The 18,495-nt window shown below is 45.5% G+C and overlaps 1 non-coding gene across 1 annotated transcript; it reads right to left on the bottom strand.

The window, feature by feature from the left end:
- Nucleotides 1-1,259: 1,259 nt before the first annotated feature.
- Nucleotides 1,260-1,331, bottom strand: TRNAG-CCC (transfer RNA glycine (anticodon CCC)). The gene has a single exon. It is a non-coding gene; the product is annotated as a tRNA-Gly (tRNA).
- Nucleotides 1,332-18,495: the final 17,164 nt, after the last annotated feature.

The following is an 18,495-nucleotide window of genomic DNA, read 5'->3' as shown; positions in this document are numbered from 1 at the left end:
TTAAATGCCCAGGAGATAGATAAGAGCAGAACAAAAAGGAAAGAATGAAATTCAAAGCCTGCCCATAAAAGTGTTTGAAGGTCCCACCAGTCATTTATGCTTATTATTGTGTGTCTTTACTTTCAAAGTACAGGGTGGATCATTTGATGATCCCTCTCTTGTATTTCAGCAGACACAGATATTTGACAAGTATTTTCTCACATAGCTGGCACAAGCTTGTGCTTTTCCTTGCTGGCAGCGTGGAAATGACAGCTTGGTCCTTGGAAGGAAAGTCAAGCAAAATTAGCAGAGGATGGTTTCGATCCATCGACCTCTGGGTTATGGGCCCAGCACGCTTCCGCTGCGCCACTCTGCTCTGTTGTGAAAGTGTTCTTTTTATGCAGATAGGGAGCATTAAGCAGAGTAGCGTGGGATTGGTACGGCTCTCACCTCATTTGCCTAAGTATATTGCAAGGCATGCTGGGTACAGAAAAACTTCATCTTCCCCTCTCACAATCAGTCATAACTGAAAGTCAGACACTCTTAGGCACTAGCCGTTTCAGACCTTTATCAAGACAGCATGTCATGAACCCTCTCTCTCTCTCTCTGTGATCCTAGCACTAGCATGCTCAGGATTTGGCTTTACCTGGGAGCCAGAGATCTACCCGGTGAGGGCTTGCCCGGTGTGAGGCTTTTGAGCGTTTGGGAGCGTTCGGGACGTGAGTGGACGTTGGACAGGAAACTCTGCGAATTTGAAGCATCCAACATTCCTGCTGCAGTGAGCGGCTCTTTCCATGGACATCTGCCTCTAGGATTCCTCTCAACTTGCCTTCTGATAAAACATTTTGTGAGCAGCAATTACCTTCGACAGCTACAAGGTGGCGCTACATTCTGGTAAGTGCACAAGTATGCACAAAATGTTAGGGACTTTTGCCAGATTTATCGGTGGATCTTGCATATTTTTTTCAGAGGCTAGATATTGCCTAGAAATGCTTTTTAACATAGAGATGTTGGAGTTATAATGTCTGGTCGGGCCTCAGCCCTTCCATTGTTTGCCCACTGTAACATATTTATTACCAGCACATGTGAGTTGTGACTCTGCTTTATAAAACTTATCATATATTAGGACAATGAATGTATCAGAAGGTGCGATTGAGATGTTTGCCTATGTATTTGTTTATTTTTTTATATATGGCTGATTAATCTGTTCATGAAATTTCCATTTTGAGACATGTTGCATTAAAATATGTCCTGCTTGCAGAATATATAAGCATTTTCACTGCGTTGGCCGGGAATCGAACCCGGGTCAACTGCTTGGGAAGCAGCTATGCTCACCACTATACCACCAACGCCCTCTGATGTGTGTGCTCTCGGTTCTAAATATTACGTTCCCGAAATCAATGACTATCTTGCAACAGCTTCAATGGTGCATTTGGTTTCGATACCAACATGAGAAGTAGTAGAACGTTTTTTGCAGAGGGTAAGGAACTGGGGATTGAAACCAAGGACAAAGTTGTGCAGAAGAGAAGAAATGAAATGCAACAGTACAAAAAGTAGAAATCAGCATATATAGGCAGCATGGGAAGCAAAGCAGGGAAGAGAAAGAGAGAACATTCCATGAAATGCCCAGGAGATAGATAAGAGCAGAAAAAAAAGGGAAGAATGAAATTCAAAGCATGCCCAGAAAGTTGTGTGAAGCTCCCACCAGTCATTTATGGTTATAGTTGTGTGTCTTTACTTTCAAAGTACAGGGTTGATCCTTTCACGAACACTCTTGTATTACACAGACACAGATAGTTGAGAAGTCTTTTCTCACATAGCTGGCACAAGCTTGCGCTTTTCCTTTCTGGCAGTGTGGAAATGGCAGCTTGGTCCTTGGAAGGAAAATCAAGCAAAATTAGCAGAGGATGGTTTTGATCCATTGACCTCTGGGTTATGGGCCCAGCACGCTTCCACTGCGCCACTCTGCTCCTTTGTGAAAGTGTTCTCTTTATGCATTTGAGGAGGCATTCAGCCGATTGAAGTGGGATTGGTCGGGCTCTCACCTCATTTGCCTGATTATATCGCAAGGCATGCTGGGTGCAGAAAATCTTCATCTTCCCCTCTCACAATCAGTCATAACTGAAAGTCCAGACCCTCTTAGGCACTAGCCGTTTCAGGCCTTTATCAAGACAGCAGCTCTCCGACGCTCTCTGTCTCTCTCTCTCTCTGTCATCCTAGTGCTAGCATGCTCAGGATTTGGCTGTACCTGGGAGCCGAGATCTACCCGGTGAGGGCTTGCCCGGGGTAAGGCTTTTGAGCGTATGGGAGCGTTCAGTACATGAGAGGACGTTGGACTGGAAACTATGCAAATTTGAAGCATCCAACCTTCCTGCTGCAGTCGGAGGCTCTTTCCATGGACATCTGCCTTTTGGATTCCTCTAAACATGCCCTCTGATGAAACATTTTGTGAGCTGCAGTTACCTCCGACGTCTACAAGGTGGCGCTACATTCAGGTGAGGGCACAAGTATGCACAAAATGTTGGCGACTTTCGCCAGATTTATCGATGGATCTTGCATATTGTTTTCAGAGGCTAGATATTGCCTAGGAAATGCTTTTTAACATAGAGATGCTGGAGTTATAATGTGTGGTCGGGCCTCAGCCCTTTCATTGTCTGCCCACTGTAAATAGTTTTTTACCAGCACATGTGAGTGGTGACTCTGCTTTATGAAACTTATCATATATTAATACAATGAATATAGCAAAAGGGGCGATTGAGATGCTTGCCTACATATTTGTTTATTTTTTATATAACGGCTGATTAATCTGTTCATTATATTTCCATTTTGTGACATGTTGCATTAAAATATATCCTGCTTGCAGAATATATAAGTATTTGTACTGTGTTGTGTAAAAGCACAACATTTGTTAATAGGGATAAGAAGAAGGGCACATACAAGGTTTCAAAAGAAAGTGGCTTTATTGCCAATAAGCTGCAGCTGAGACAATTTGCAGGATTGCAAAGTGATCTGGTTTTACAGAAAGGAAGTCAGTTCTTATATACATTTTTCAGAACCTGGATACATAAATCATTAACATTAACATCATGGTGTGAGCACTTCACAGATAGTCCACGTGTACATGGACACATTAATTAATAACAATGACATCATGGGGTGATCATTTCAGAAATAGTCCATGTGTACATTGCAACATCATGGTGCATTTCAGAAATATGTCTACGTTCACACTTTACATTATTCCTGATGGATCTGACCATGCAGATGCTGGTTAAACTTTACACCACCACCTCCTGACCCACAGCCTTTGGTCGGTTATCTTTGAAATGTCAATGTGCACTTGTTTGCTCTTATCAGCAGAGGCCCGTGTTTTCTGCTTTCCCATACAAATGACGCACTTGCTATCTGTGCTGAGCAAACACTTTTCCCTTTCACTTAACCGGGCAAGGGGCAGACCAAACTTGGCACGTCCTAGGTCAGTGAGCCCTTTCTAGAAATTGGCTCGCTGAACTGGCTGAACTGGCTGAACTGGCTCTATACACGAATGAAAAGCTAGTGAATCATTAAACAAGTTGGAGTAGAATGGGCACGTACACGTTCACTTGCCATTCTTTCTGGTTTCAGCTGAATTTCAGACAACTTAATTTTAACCATTGTGCAGCATGGAGCTACCTTCCATTACGAATGGCTCATATATTTTACAGGCAGATGTCAGGCATAAATTAATATAAACTACGGTTCATTTAAATGTATTCATTGAAGAGGGCCAACTAATTTTTCATCTTTTACAAAACGACCCTTTGAGCCTTAGTTTAAAATAATTTCATCACGAAGCATATCACAATTTAATAATTATATTGTCCATTCTTATCATTGTCAGAAATGTCTATGTTCATCAACTCAGTAGTGACTGTTTGCATCAGCATTCTTTCTTTTTCCCCTAATTTCCTCACTTGTCACTTTGTCAGCTGTCCCAATAGTTGACAGCACATTGGCAGGCAATTAATTAATAGACAACATCCTATTATTAGTCGGAAAATTGTTGTGAACACCATTCCTATCTTCCAACCCCATGTGCTCAACCAACTCCAAAAGTGAACCTCCTATATCCCATGTACCAGAATCCTGATGTGCTTCTACACCTATATGATGCAATCTTTTTATTGCTTCCCTGACAGTAACCGAGGAGTCCGGGACATAGGTGCAACAGGACGCCCCTATAATTGCACAGACTCCTCCCCTTTCTGCTAGCATCATGTCAAGAATCATTCTATTTTGTAACAAAACTAATCTCACAGCTTGAAGCTCTACTGTAATATTTTCAAGTATACTTGTTGTTTCATTTATTGTTGCTTCTAGTAGCCTGGATAATTTTTGTATATCCCTGGAGTTGATAGCTGGACCAATCCATGGTATCACTCCTTTAAATATGTCACCCGCTATCTGTGATGCTGTATCTCTTTGATCCACACTTCTCCCGCCTCGCCGTGGTGCATGTCTTTGCATGTCCCTTCGTACTTCCTTTGTGTCTTTTATTGCTATAGCAGGTAATACAAAACCTAGGTGACAACAACCACTCCAACTTGTTGGAAGCCATGTATAAGCCCTCTCTCCACATATGAAATAAATTGAGTCACCTACGTAAAGTGGAATGCTAATATTTCCGGCCGTCATTTCAAATGTCATGTTACAATTTGTACTATTGCCCACCTGATAGGTCCCATTACTCTTAATACAAATACTCCCTATTGCATTGTGTTTTCTTAATTTTAACTTCAAAAATGGTATATTCTTATTTGCCTCTTTTGATGGGCCTGCTATCCCAGTGCTTGTATTCTGAGTTGGAAAGAGCGTAGTAAAGATGTCAGACAGGGGGAATGTTGCATTCTGTTCTATTACCTCCGTGCAGTTCCCCAGAGTCAGAATATCTGCCATATATTTGTTATATAATGTTCCTGCAGGTGGAGCCCTAGTTGTCCCTGCACCAGCAGTACTTTTCTTTAAATTCTGCAAAACAGCTATTAGTTCTATTTTTGCTATTGTTATGTAAATGGCATTAAAGGATGCTGCAAAGGCAGTGGGACTTGAACCAGGGGCAAACTTTGGTCCACCGAAGCTGGGAATTGCAAACATATCCAGCAATTTCCCCTTGGTAATATCTTATTTGTATGATGAAACAACGTTACAAAGGAATTGTGGAGCATATCTTCTCTGTGGGCTATTTCTTTAGGTGACAAAGTGTATGCAGGTATTGTAGCAGGTGTTGTTGGTGTTGGGGTCAACTGTTCCATGGGATAGAACACATCCAATAGATATACAGTAATTAATGCTAGAAATAACAGACAGAATATCACCCCAGGTATGCACATTTTAGACTTATACAATTTTTTCTTCATTTTTAAAGGCTGTATTTTCCCTATCCTTACCTATCTAAACGTATACTCCTTTTAATTGGATGTAGTGCTATTGATGACACTATGTTGTGAATTATCACTATGAATCTTTACTATAATATAAGCTAAACACACAAAAAGCATAAACACATATAAGGTGAGGCTGTAGTATAGAATATATTGCGAACAGCTATTCGTTAATATTTCAGATGGTCTCTGAGAATTTCTTGATACTTCTCGCCTCCCAAAGATATGCATGTAATTCTTGTAATGCACGACCCTTTGGTCACGTATTTCAACCTTTAGTGCAACCTGCCTTAATTTTTACAATATTGTCCACTGTACCTCACCCTAAAGGAGCTTTTTGAAGCAGGCTGTCTTGCCAACCTGTGAAAAAGTTATTTGCTGGTTGCTGCAGCAGCACGGGTGCTCGCAGTGACAGGAGGACTCGCAAATACCTCCCGGATCAGTTCATCTACTAATTGCTGCAGTGGCACGGGCACTATGCAGTTACAGGAGGACTCGCAAATACCTCCTGGATCAGTTCATCTACTCACCATTGAACTGGCCCACTTTTTACTAAGAATTCCCTGATGAAGTGTGCTAAACTTTTCTTGTTCTGCAACTGAGTTATTACTGCTGGTGGTAGTGTGCAATATACCCTAGTTGAATTTTCTTAGTCAGAAAGTACTCTACTCAAGGCTTCTTGTAATGCTATACTATTTAAATCTCGCATTAGTTGGTATTCTAGCTGATCAAATACTTCCTCAAGGTAAATGAGTGCGTCTTCGTTGTCTTCTTCACTGCTATTCTCAAAGTCAAAAATTGTTGTCAAAATATCTGTTAGGATAATATCTAATAGTAGTACTTCATCTATTTCCTGAAGAAGATCATTTACCAGAATTACTGACATTTCATCTCCTTCTTCTTTGTAGACCTCAAATTGTATCTTTTTTCCTCTTTGATTAGTTCTGGTGTTGGCATGTGCTGCTGACCTGGGTCTTGGCTGGATGCAGTCTCAGGAGGTGCCCTCTTTATATGGCTGGCGTGGATCCAAGATTTGTTGTTGGTGCACTTCACTGCTGTCTTTGTGGCGAGCAGGACTTGCTGCGGACCCTTCCAGCGAGCTTGGAGACAGTTGGACCTCTGGAATGCTTTGATGAGCACCCAGTCACCGGGCTTGAACTTGTGCCCCTCGACCTGCAGTGGCTCTGGAAGGGCTCCCTTCACGTGCTGGTTGATAGAAGCAAGAGTACGTGTAAGTGACATGCAGTAATCATTCAACAGTTCATTCGTCATCATAGGCAGAGCATTTTTGTCTGGAACTCCCCAAGCTACCATTGGCAACCCAGTGACAATTTCGTGTGCACTGAGTTTGGTCTTGGCATCTGGTGTGCTCCTCATGCTCATTAGGGCAATAGGTAAGGCATCCATCCAGGTCAATTTTGTGTCAGCACATATTTTTGCTATCTTGGCCTTAAGCACGCCATTTTTTCTTTCACTGCACCAGCGGCCTCTGGATGATAGGCGCAGTGTAGCTTCTGCTGTATTCCCAAGGCTTTGCATGTCAGTTTTATTATTTCATTACAGAAGTGACTGCCATTGTCTGAAAATATTGTTTTTGGGACCCCAAAACGTGGGATCAGCTCCTTTATCAGGCACTTGGCTGTTGAGATGGCATCATTGTGTTTCACCGGGTATGCCTTATCCATTTTGAATACATGCACACCACCACCAGGATATACCTATACTTATTTGTAGGGGGCATCTCCACATAGTCTATTTGCAGGACTTCAAATGGCATTGTTGGTTTTTGAAAGTGGCCTTTGGGTACTGGAGCAGTCTTACCCACATTGTACTGTGCACATACCATACATGTTTGACATATCTCCTGTGCTATTTTTTTCTTATGTTCTTGTTCACCCAGAATTTGTCCATACAATTTATGATTGCATCCCTGCATATATGTGCCGGGCCATGCATGGCCAAACACATGGAGTAGACCATCCTGTCTGGTAACATATATTTCTCCTTGGCGTCATTCATCTAACATCCTTGAACAAATGACCCGTCCTTTGACCAACCCATCTGTTCTTCTGCTGTTGCTCCTTGTTGCATTAGTCTTATACCTTCAGTTAGATCTAGTGACTTCACTTCATCAGGTAATTCTTGGGCCGTTAGTACTAGTGCTGAATTATTTCTTGCTGTCTGTTTTGCTGTTATGTCAGCAAATGCATTTCCCTGGCCTACCTTGTCTGTAACTTTCTTGTGAGCACTGCATTTATCTATGGCCAATTTCTTTGGAAGTGCCAGGGAGTTAAGTAATTTGATGATAAGCACTCCGTGCTGTATCTTTGTGCCTTGTGAGGTAATAAAACCTCTTTCCTTCCAGAGTCTTCCAAAGGAATGTGCCACATTAAAGGCATATTGGCTGTCTGTATATATGTTAACACACCTTCCTTCAGATAATTCACAAGCTCGTGTGAGTGCCACAAGTTCTGCTGCTTGTGCAGACAACTCGGGTATCTTACAGGACTCAACTACAGTTTTATTTGTTACAACTGCATAGGCTGCTGATGTATTTCCATCCTCTGTTCTAAGGCAGGAACCATCCACCCACAATTCTCCTTCTGCATCTGCATAGGGTGTATCTGTCATATCAATTCTCCCTTTTGTTTTCTCCTCAGTTAACAAAATACAATCATGGTCTGAGTCCACTAGATCATCAGTGGGAATAGGTAACAGAGTGGCAGGGTTAAGCACATTACACTTGTGAAGTGTTACATGTGCTGCAAATAAACAGATCTCATACTGCGTGAGCCTGGCATTTGTGAGGTGCTGTGTACGTGTCTTATTCAGTATCAGCTCTACGGCATGTGGAACATAGACATCAACTTCATGTCCAATTATTATGCTTTCTGCACGTTGTAGTGCTAAGGCAGTTGCTGCAACAGAACGTATACAGGAAGTTAAAGCCTTGGCTACAGTATCCAAGGTGGCAGAGAAATATGCGCATGGTCTTTTGTGGTCACCAAACTGCTGGCATAGAACCCCAAGAGCACTCCCGTCAGACTCATGAACATAGAGTTGGAAAGACTTAGAATAGTCTGGTAGGCCTAAAGCAGGAGCAGAGCAGAGAGCTTGCCGAATGGCAAGGAAGCTTTGTTCATGTTCTGGCAACCACTGAAGGGGTTCGGGCGTGTCCTTGTGGGTCAGGGCCAATAAGGGTTTTGAAATCAAGGAGAAGTTAGCAATCCAATGTCGACAATAACTGGCCATACCTAAAAAGGCTCGCACCTGTTTTTGGGTGCGTGGCACTGGTGTCTGTAGAATCAATTTAATGCACTTATCATCCAATCTTCTCTGCCCTTTCGACAGGATGTGTCCTAGGTAGGATACCTCCTGTTGAACAAATTGTATCTTTTCTGGTGAAACTTTGTGACCACGTTCAGCTGAGAAATTTAACAAATTAATGGTGTCAGTTGTACATTGTGTCTCAGAGATGCTACCAAGCAGCAGGTCATCTATATATTGTATTAGCACAGAAGTAGGTGATAAATTGAATGTGTCTAGTTCTCTTTTCAAGGCCTGGTTGTAAATGCTCTGGCTTTCTGTGAACCCTTGAGGGATTCTACAGAAGCAGAATGTTCTCCCGCTTACAGAGAATGAAAAGAGGTACATGCTACCCTCATCTACTGGAATTGAGAAGAAGGCATTTTTTAAATCCACTACAGAGAAATATGCCATTTCTGGTGACAATGTTGACAATATTGATACTACATTTGGGACAACCGGGAACTGTGGCACCACTATTTTATTAATTTCTCTGAGATCAACTACGAATCTGTAACTTTTTTCATTAGTATTTCCATCGCTTTTTTTAAGACCAGAAGAATAGGGCTGTTACAAGGACTGCCTGATATTTCTTTAACAATCCCTTCTTTTAGTAAGTCAGCTACTATATCCTGCAATCCCTTTAGACCCTCTGGAGCTATTTTGTACTGTGGTATTCTTGGTAATTTCACATTCTGTTTGACTGTAATTGTTACAGGTGTGATGTTTATTTTCCCTGTGTCATTTTTGTGTTTTGCCCATATCCTCGAATCTATCTGATCCATTATTTGTGCTGTAATATTTTGTATTCCTATTGATAGGAAACAGTTGCCCATTTCCTCTGTCATTGGTCCATCTACTTCCAAGAACACTCCGTCTGCAGTGCACTTAATCGTGGCATTCATCTTTTTTAGCAAGTCCAATCCCAACAAATTAAATGCACATTTGTCTGATATAAGGAATGAATGCGTGTCCTGAATTGGGCCTATACTGTATTTCAAGGGTGCTGAAATTGGGCTTGTTACAAGTATGTTGGTGAATCCCACTGACTTATTTATTTTTCCCGAGGGAGGAACATCTGGAAACTTTTTCTTTGTTAAGGAGGAATTGGTGGCCCCTGTATCTATCAGTAATTCCACAGGTGTACCTTCAATCTTACCCCTCACATATGGTCCAGTGGGATCTACAGGGATTACCATCCTCTGTATTAACTCTCTCGGGCCTCCCTATGGTGCATAATAGTCCCATTCCCCTTGGGGCCCTTCCTGATATATTCCATCATAAGGGTGATGCACCTGCATTTTTGGTATTTGTTCATTGTCAAAGAAATTTGTGTTGGGGGGATACCCTGCTGGGCCATGTTGTGAGTCACGTCCTTGCTGTTGATATCCAGCTCTTCCCATGCTCCTTCCCCGGCCTCTTGATCTCCCCATCCCACCCCCTCTTTGTGACTGTTTGACAGGGTGTGGGCATTGAGCTCTCCAGTGATCATTTTCCCCACAATTAAAGCATCCCTGTGTGTGTGTTTGTTCATTTGTGGTGGTATGCTGTGTAGGGGGAGCCGAAAATGACCTTTGTGGGCCTCCACGGCCTCTTCCTCTCCCCCTGCTTCTTTGTCTTCTGCCGCTATACTGGTTTGCTTGCTGAATCAAAACCTTTGTTTTTAACTCCTTTATTTTGTTATTTTTACTTTCCAAATCCTTTTTCCCTAGCATTTCGTAATACTGTGCTAATTGTAAAATTTCTGTCAGAGGTTTGCATGACCAAGTAGGGTTGTACTCTAGAATCCCTCTTTTTATTGAAGGTTTTAAATTATTTACAAAACAGGAGACAAGTGCGCTTTGTGTTGCTTCTTTTTCAGTATCTAAACCACTTGAAGCTGTGAAGACTTTCTGTATTCTAGCGAAAAACCCAGATACTGTTTCTTCAGTGTCTTGAATGCATGCATTTAATTTTGACCAGTCTATTTGTTTTCTGGGTACCAGTGTATTTACTTTAGCCATTATTTTTGCTGGTAAGTCTCTAATATCATCTGATATATCCTCTCCTTGTTCCCTTTTTGCTTTAGTAATATTTTCCCATTGTATTTTTAAGCCTTCATCATCCTCTCTCCTTATTTTTCCCCAAATGTCTGGTGGCAAAATTATAGAAAACATTTGTTCTATGTCATCCAGTGTGAGAGTGCCAACTCTTAGTATTATTTCTGTCTGTCTATACCATTCTTCTCTGTCTTGTCTAATATCTGGAAACTGAAGTGCAAATCTATGTAACTCAACGTTAGACCATGGTGTGTGCACCTTAATAGTAGTGTGTCCTGGCTGACTTCCTGGTACTTCTCTCAAAGGCATGATATGAGCAGGAGAAAGAACACAAGAATTTGTTAGTGTATTACCTTCCTCCTCTTTACTTTTTTTAATTTTTGCACATTTGCGTTCTAGTAATAGTAGCGTGTCTAGCCATTCAGCTAATATCTGGACAGCATCCAATATTTCTGTGCTTGGTGACCCTACATCGTCTATTACTGCTAATATTATGTTGACATGAGCACGGGACAAATTGTCAGGTTGGGGGTACCCGTCTTGAGCAGGCCAATATTTCTCCCATTCTTTAAACCAGAAGAAACTTTTTTTGTCTAATAGTTCCAAAGCGCCGCGTTGGAGTGCAGGCGTGAAATCAGTTGGGAAGCGGCTTTTTGCATTTTGCCATAGAGAAGTACCATTTTTCATAACATCTGTTACCCACTCGTGCACCACTTTGTGTTCTTTTTCTGATATTTTTATCCGTAACCCTTGTCTTCCTGAGTGAGAAGTAGGGGTACCTTTTTGTGGGGATAACAATATTGTCTTACTACTTCGTGGTGTAACTGTAACTTGTTGTATGTGTGCTGCTGACTGAGTTTGCATTGTTTGCGGACTGTACGGTGGTGGAGTTGTTAATAATGCCTCTATTACAGGATCTTCAGTATGTTCCTGTTCTAAGGGAGCATTAGGTAGAGTGGGGTACACATCTGTTATTGGTTTATGAACTGTGAAGCATTTGTCTATTTCCATTTCTTTTTCCCTACGACTTGATACACATCTTTCTTTTGCCTTCTCCCTATCATGTGCCATAGCTTTTCCTTTCGTTGTCCTAGGTTCCCCTGACCATCTATTAGCGGCGTATGACCGCCATGCATGAAAGGCATCCCATTGTAATAAACGTACTTTCTTCCCTTTCTTTTCACGTTCCCTTAAACAATCTTCTAAATAAAGCATTTTAGCTCTATCAAACGTGCCATATTCTGGCCACTGTAAATCAGGATTTTTCCTGGTATAATGAGTCCATTGATCTAGATGAATAGCTGTATGGTACCCTTTTTTTCGTGACACGTACCATGCTGGTGTGCCACGAGGAGGTGTCGGTTGAGTGACATCTAAGGCTGCCCTGCGGCCTTTAGCTGTGCTCAGAAATAATTTGCTAAGCATTTTTAATTTTATTTAGTTACTAATGTAATTATTTTTCTTCCTTTGTCACTTTTTATTTCTTTTCTAGAAATATACTGTTGAACACCTTACTTCAACAATATGCATATTTTTAGACGTCTTTCAGAAGCATGCTCTGTCTTGAGGCAACCTCCCACGGTCCCTCTGAGGCAACCTCCCACGGTCCCTCTCCTGTCCTTGGCATCCTTATGATCTTTCACAGGTTGGACAGTCCTCCTCAGGCACCTATCTTAAAGGTGCCCTCAGACCTCCCCTAGAGACCCCTAATGAATCTCAGTGTGTACCCTTTGATGTAGTTAGAAAAACAACATTCAATTGATAAAATTGAGTTCAGTGCAGTTAAGCACTGCCTACCTGATCATCAGACCAGTTGTATGCCATTGTATGTACCCTTCTTTGCTGTGGCAAAATCACCTGATGGCTCAAAGGAAGCTGGTGGTGTCTATTGTCAAAGGCTTATCAACGGGAGCCTTCCTGTCTGGGCCTTGCAGGAAACCTTGTCCAATCAGCAGCTGTGCAGCATACACCGAGACTGGAAGGCCCCTGAAGAGTCCAGAGACCGCAGTTCTTTATCCCCTGCAGAGACAATCAGTTCCTAGTGAGTCACTGGCACCATCCGGGTCACGGCACCATCTGTAAAAGCACAAAATTTGTTAATAGGGATAAGAAGAAGGGCACATACAAGGTTTCAAAAGAAAGTGGCTTTATTGCCAATACGCTGCAGCTGAGACAATTTGCAGGATTGCAAAGTGATCTGGTTTTACAGAAAGGAAGTCAGTTCTTATATACATTTTTCAGAACCTGGATACATCAATCATTAACATTAACATCATGGTGTGAGCACTTCACAGATAGTCCACGTGTACATGGACACATTAATTATTAACAATGACATCATGGGGTGATCATTTCAGAAATAGTCCATGTGTACATTACAACATCATGGTGCATTTCAGAAATATGTCTACGTTCACACTTTACATTATTCCTGACGGATCTGACCATGCAGATGCTGGTTAATCTTTACACCACTACCTCCTGACCCACAGCCTTTGGTCGGTTATCTTTGAAATGTCAATGTGCACTTGTTTGCTCTTATCAGCAGAGGCCCGTGTTTTCTGCTTTCCCATACAAATGACGCACTTGCTATCTGTGCTGAGCAAACACTTTACCCTTTCACTTAACCGGGCAAGGGGCAGACCAAACTTGGCACGTCCTAGGTCAGCGAGCCCTTTCTAGAAATTGGCTTGCTGAACTGGCTGAACTGGCTCTATACACGAATGAAAAGCTAGTGAATCATTAAACAAGTTGGAGTTACAGCAGAATGCCCAGTTACTCACCGGTAATAACCATTACTCCGAGTCCTGGTCTCCCCGTCCCATTCCTGATACATGAGCAGCTAGTCTGCTCTACAGAACCCCTACCTAGCTGAGCTGTTGGCACTTCCCCCTAGGATGACGTCACCATCACGTGACTACAAAAGGGGGAAGTGCCGGAAGAATCATCCTGAAAATACCAAAGACAACAGAACGAAACACATACAATCACCCACAGAAAACCCAAACCAGGGAGGGAGGGAAGGGCTCAGGAATGGGACGGGGAGACCAGGACTCGGAGTAATGGTTATTACCGGTGAGTAACCGGGCATTACCTCCTCGTCCTGGTCTCCCCGTCCCATTCCTGATACATGAGCCCATACCCAAGCACATGGTGATTGTAAGAAAAAAACAGACCAGAAGAATGTCAGAAAAACAGGTCCATTTTAATCAAAGCAAACAGTACAAAATTATAAATCAAGCACTGCAGACAGGACACTAGTCCCAAAGGCAGCGGAGGCCGCCATCCCCAACTCCAGACGATAATGGGCAACAAAAGTGTGGGGAGAAGCCCACGTAGCAGCATTGCAAATGTCTCGCAAAGAGGCACCCCTGAACATGGCCCAGGAGGACGAAACGCTCCGAGTCGACCGACCCTGAACAGAAGAAGGCAGGGGACATTGGACCGAATCATAAGCAGAAACCACTGCGACCTTGACCCATCGAGACAAGGATGACAAAGAAGGACGAAGCCCCAGACCCGACAGGCCGTAGGTGACGAACAGGGAGTCAACCCTACGGAAACCAGCCGTACGCTCCAAGTAGATGTGGAAAGCCCTCAACACATCCAAAGAATGGAGTAGTTCCTCCTCAGGAGAGACAGGAGCAGGAAAAAACACAGGGAGAACAATATCCTCCTGACAGTGAAAAGTGGAAATCACCTTAGGGAGAAAAAACTGACTCGGTCGGAGAACGACCTTGTCAGCGCAGAAGCGCAAGAAGGGGGGGGAAGCCATCAGCGCACCAATCTCACCAACCCTACGCCCAGAGGTAATGGCCACCAGGAAGATAACTTTGGCAGAAAGGAATTTCAGGGCCACGGAGTCCAAAGGCTCAAACGGGGGACCCGTCAAAGCCCGTAGAACCAAGGGCAGATCCCAAGGAGGCACAGGGGAACGGGAGACAGGACGTTGAAGCAAGAAACTCCTCAGAAGGCGAGCCACCAACGGGGATACAGATGAAACAGAGGAACCCCGAAAGGCAAGAACGGTAGCCCACTGCGCCCGCAGGGAAGAAACAGCCAGTCCCAAGACAAAACCATCCCGTAAAAAGTCCAACACCCGCACGGCCTCACAGGAGACAGGAGAGAGATCCCTCCCAAGACACCAGGTGGAAAAATTCTTCCAGTGACGGGCATAAGACTTCAAGGTGGAAGGACGCCGGGAAAGCTGAAGACACTGGGCAACCTCTAATGAGCAACCCAGACCCAGCAAACTCAACCTCTCAAGTGCCAAACCCCCAGCCGGAGGCGACGCAGGGAGGCAAGACTGAGAAGAGGAGCCCGCAGGGGGGAGGGAGACAGGGAAAACCACCAATGAGGGCAAATGGCAAAAGTCAGCAGCAGGGGAAACCAAGACTGCCGAGACCACTCCGGAACCACCAGGAGAACCTCCGCCCGATCCAAACGAATCTTCCGGAGGACCCTCGGAATCAAGGCAAATGGAGGGAAGGCAAACAGCAGACCCCCCGACCAAGGAATCGAGAAAGCATCGGTCGCCCAAGCCAATGGAGACGGAATGATGCTGCAAAACAGAGGAAGAAGGGCGAAATCCTCCGAGGCAAAAAGATCCATCCAAGGATGGCGGAACCGGAGGACAATCTGCCCGAACAGATCCGGGGACAGACAGAGGGACACCGAGGAGGGGAACACCCTGCTCAAAGTATCCGCAGGCCCATTCTCCTTCCCCGGAAGATAGACCGCCGTCAGAGACAACAGATTCGTTTCGGCCCAAAGGCCGATCTCCCGGGACAGGAGAAAGAGAGAATGACACATGCCCCCCAGGTAAATCACATAGGAGCGAACCACCTGATTGTCGGTCTGCACAGAGACCGCCCGACCCCGAAGGAGAGGAGCGAACCAAAGGAGAGCAAGCCAGACCGCTCGCAACTCCTTCCAGTTCAAGGACTGTAGGGACTCAAATCGGGACCACCGACCCTGACCCTTGGAAGAACCCAGAACAGCCCCCCATCCCAATGCACTCGCATCCGTGGACAACACGACCACAGACTGAGGGGGAAGGAGATCGAACCCCCCGGAAAGGGAGAGAGGAGACAACCACCACTGTAGATCCGCCGAATCCCCGGAGTGACAGGGATCAGAGTCTCGTAGTCCAAGGAGGCGGGATCCCAGTGAGACAGGACATGATGCAACAGGGGGTACAGATGAAGCCTGGCCCAAGGAAGGAGATGTAGAGTGGACGCCATCTCCCCCTGACTCCGCAACCAGAGACGGGCAGAAACCTGCGACTGGGAAAGAAGCCAAGAAAGGTGGCGAAACAAAGTCAACTGGCGCTCCTGGGAGAGGAACACCTTGCCCAGGTCCATCCGGAAGAAAGCCCCCAGGAACTTCAGGGACTGAGAGGGCACCAGGGAGGACTTCCGGTGGTTGATAAGGAAGCCAAAGGAACCCAGCAGATGACACACCTGGGCCACATCCGACAGAGCCTGCAAAAAAGAGGGAGAGACAATAAACCAGTCATCCAGATATGGAAACACCAGCAGCCCCCTGGAATGAAGAATACCCACCAGAGGGGCCAGGAGCTTGGTGAACACCCTGGGCACAGAGGACAGGCCGAAAGGCAGCACCCGGAACTGGTAGTGATGGGTCTCCACAGCAAAGCGCAGAAAACGCTGGTCGGCAGGATGGACAGGAACATGCAGGTATGCATCCATCAAATCCAGGGACGCCAGGAAGCCACCCGGAAGGACCAGAGGTAGGATGGACTGGAGGGTCACCATCTTGAAAGGCCGATGGACGACGAAGCGGTTGACACGCTTCAGATCCAGAACAGGACGAAGATCCGAAGTGTCCTTTTTGGAAACCAGAAAGAGGATTGAGTAGCAACCCTGGCCCCTTACCAGCGGTGGAACCTCCACAATAGCATTTTTCTCCAACAGGAGTCGAACACCTGCCAACAAAGACACTCTTCGCAAAGGAAGACGGGGCAGCGGAGTCCAAACAAAACCCGGAGGAGGAGGAGAGGAAAACTCCATCCGGCAACCCTCCGAAACAGAATGAACCACCCAGGCATCCGGAACCGACAACCACTGGGCGCGGAAGCACTGGAGTCGACCACTAACGGGTAAAGGCAGACAGTCATTGTGAAGAGGAGGAAGCGGGGGTGGCAACACCGGCAGCGGCCCGGGGTTTGGCATTTCCAGGGGCCCCCCGGCCACGACCCCTGCCTCGAAAGGGCTGAGAAGCGCCACAAGCAGGAGGCCCAAAAGCGCGATGATAACCAAATCCACGCCCCCGAGCAGGAGGACTGATCGGAGCCACCAGCTTGCGGTTCTCTGCGGACTGCTTGACCATGCCCTCCAGCTGAGGACCGAACACCTTAGAACCTTCAAAAGGCAACTTAAGGAGGACCGACTTCTGTGAAGAGTCCGCCTTCCAGGAATGCATCCAAATATGACGCCGGGCAGCAATGGAAGCACCAGAAGCGGCGGCCGCCGCCCCCAAATTGTCGAAGGAAATGTCCAACAGGTAACGCACCTGCATCTCCATCAAAGACAGAAGAGGAGTGGCATCCTCGCCGTCGTTCAGCAGAACAGACAGAGACTGGAAGTCCTTAAGGAGCGACTGAACCATATAGTTGGAATACGCAGTCGCCCGGACAGAGAAATTAGAAGCAGCATAGGAACGCTTCACAGCCCCTTCAACACGCGTATCCACAGCATCCGCAGGAAGGGCGTCTTCAGAAACAACCAAACCCTGAGAGGAAAGGCCAGCCATCAAATTGTCCACTTTCACAGACTGAGGGAACTCATCAGCAAAACCCTCAAGAGGGTAACGTCTGGACAGGAAACGAGGAAAAGAAGACTTGTACACCTCCTTCCATTCGTGAGACAGCACATTGCGCACTGCACCATGCAAAGGCAAAGTATCCGGAGCAGGCTGGACATACTGCGTAAAAAAGTCATCCTCAACAACAGCATCCACAGGAGGAGAAAAAGCCAAGTTGGACCTCACATGGGCAAACAGGTCAGCGAGCTCAGCACCCTGAACAAAACGACCACGGACACCCTCATCCTCACCAAGATCAACGTCATTCTCAGGAGCATCTTGCGGATCTAAAGACACACGAGTCACCTTGGGAGGAGGCCCAGCCGCGTCCCTAGCCAGGAAAGCAGCAGCCACAGCCTCATTAATAATGAGGCGCAGGGCATCAAGAGGAGCCGCAGAAGAAGAAGCATCCGAATCCATAGCGGAAGCAAAAAGTCCAAACAACACACCCAACAGGCATAAACAAGGACAAAAAACATCCCAACTAGGACCCCAGATATAGCCGAGGACCCGAACACCTGTGGGAGGAGAAAAAAACCAGGCCGGTATAAAAAGCCCAGCCAGCCGCCAAAATCGCCCCTTAAAAAGATGCAGGACATCAAACTCCACAGAAAGCCCCTGCCCGCTAGAGCAGGGCGAAAAAAGGACCGGAGAAGGCCCAGGAACGGCCGCTGGAGCAGACCAACCCAAGCCAGGTGAGCATCATGAAGCACAAACAACAAAAACGGCCGCTAACGCGAGCCGCGTGTAAAGTAGTGCCCCCAAACAGAGCCGGCTGCTAACGCGAGCCGCGTGAAAGAAAGAAGCCCCAAAAACAGAGCGAGCGCGGGGGAAACGGCAGCGCATCAAGCATAGGCGGCCGCTAGAGCAGGCCGCCGCAAAAACAAAAGAAAACAGCCAGGGGACTTACCAGGACACAGGAAGCC

The sequence above is a fragment of the Lissotriton vulgaris genome, unplaced genomic scaffold (assembly GCF_964263255.1).
Source record: "Lissotriton vulgaris unplaced genomic scaffold, aLisVul1.2 SCAFFOLD_975, whole genome shotgun sequence".
NCBI classification, from domain to species: domain Eukaryota; kingdom Metazoa; phylum Chordata; class Amphibia; order Caudata; family Salamandridae; genus Lissotriton; species Lissotriton vulgaris.
This window is presented reverse-complemented; position numbering and strand designations above follow the sequence as displayed.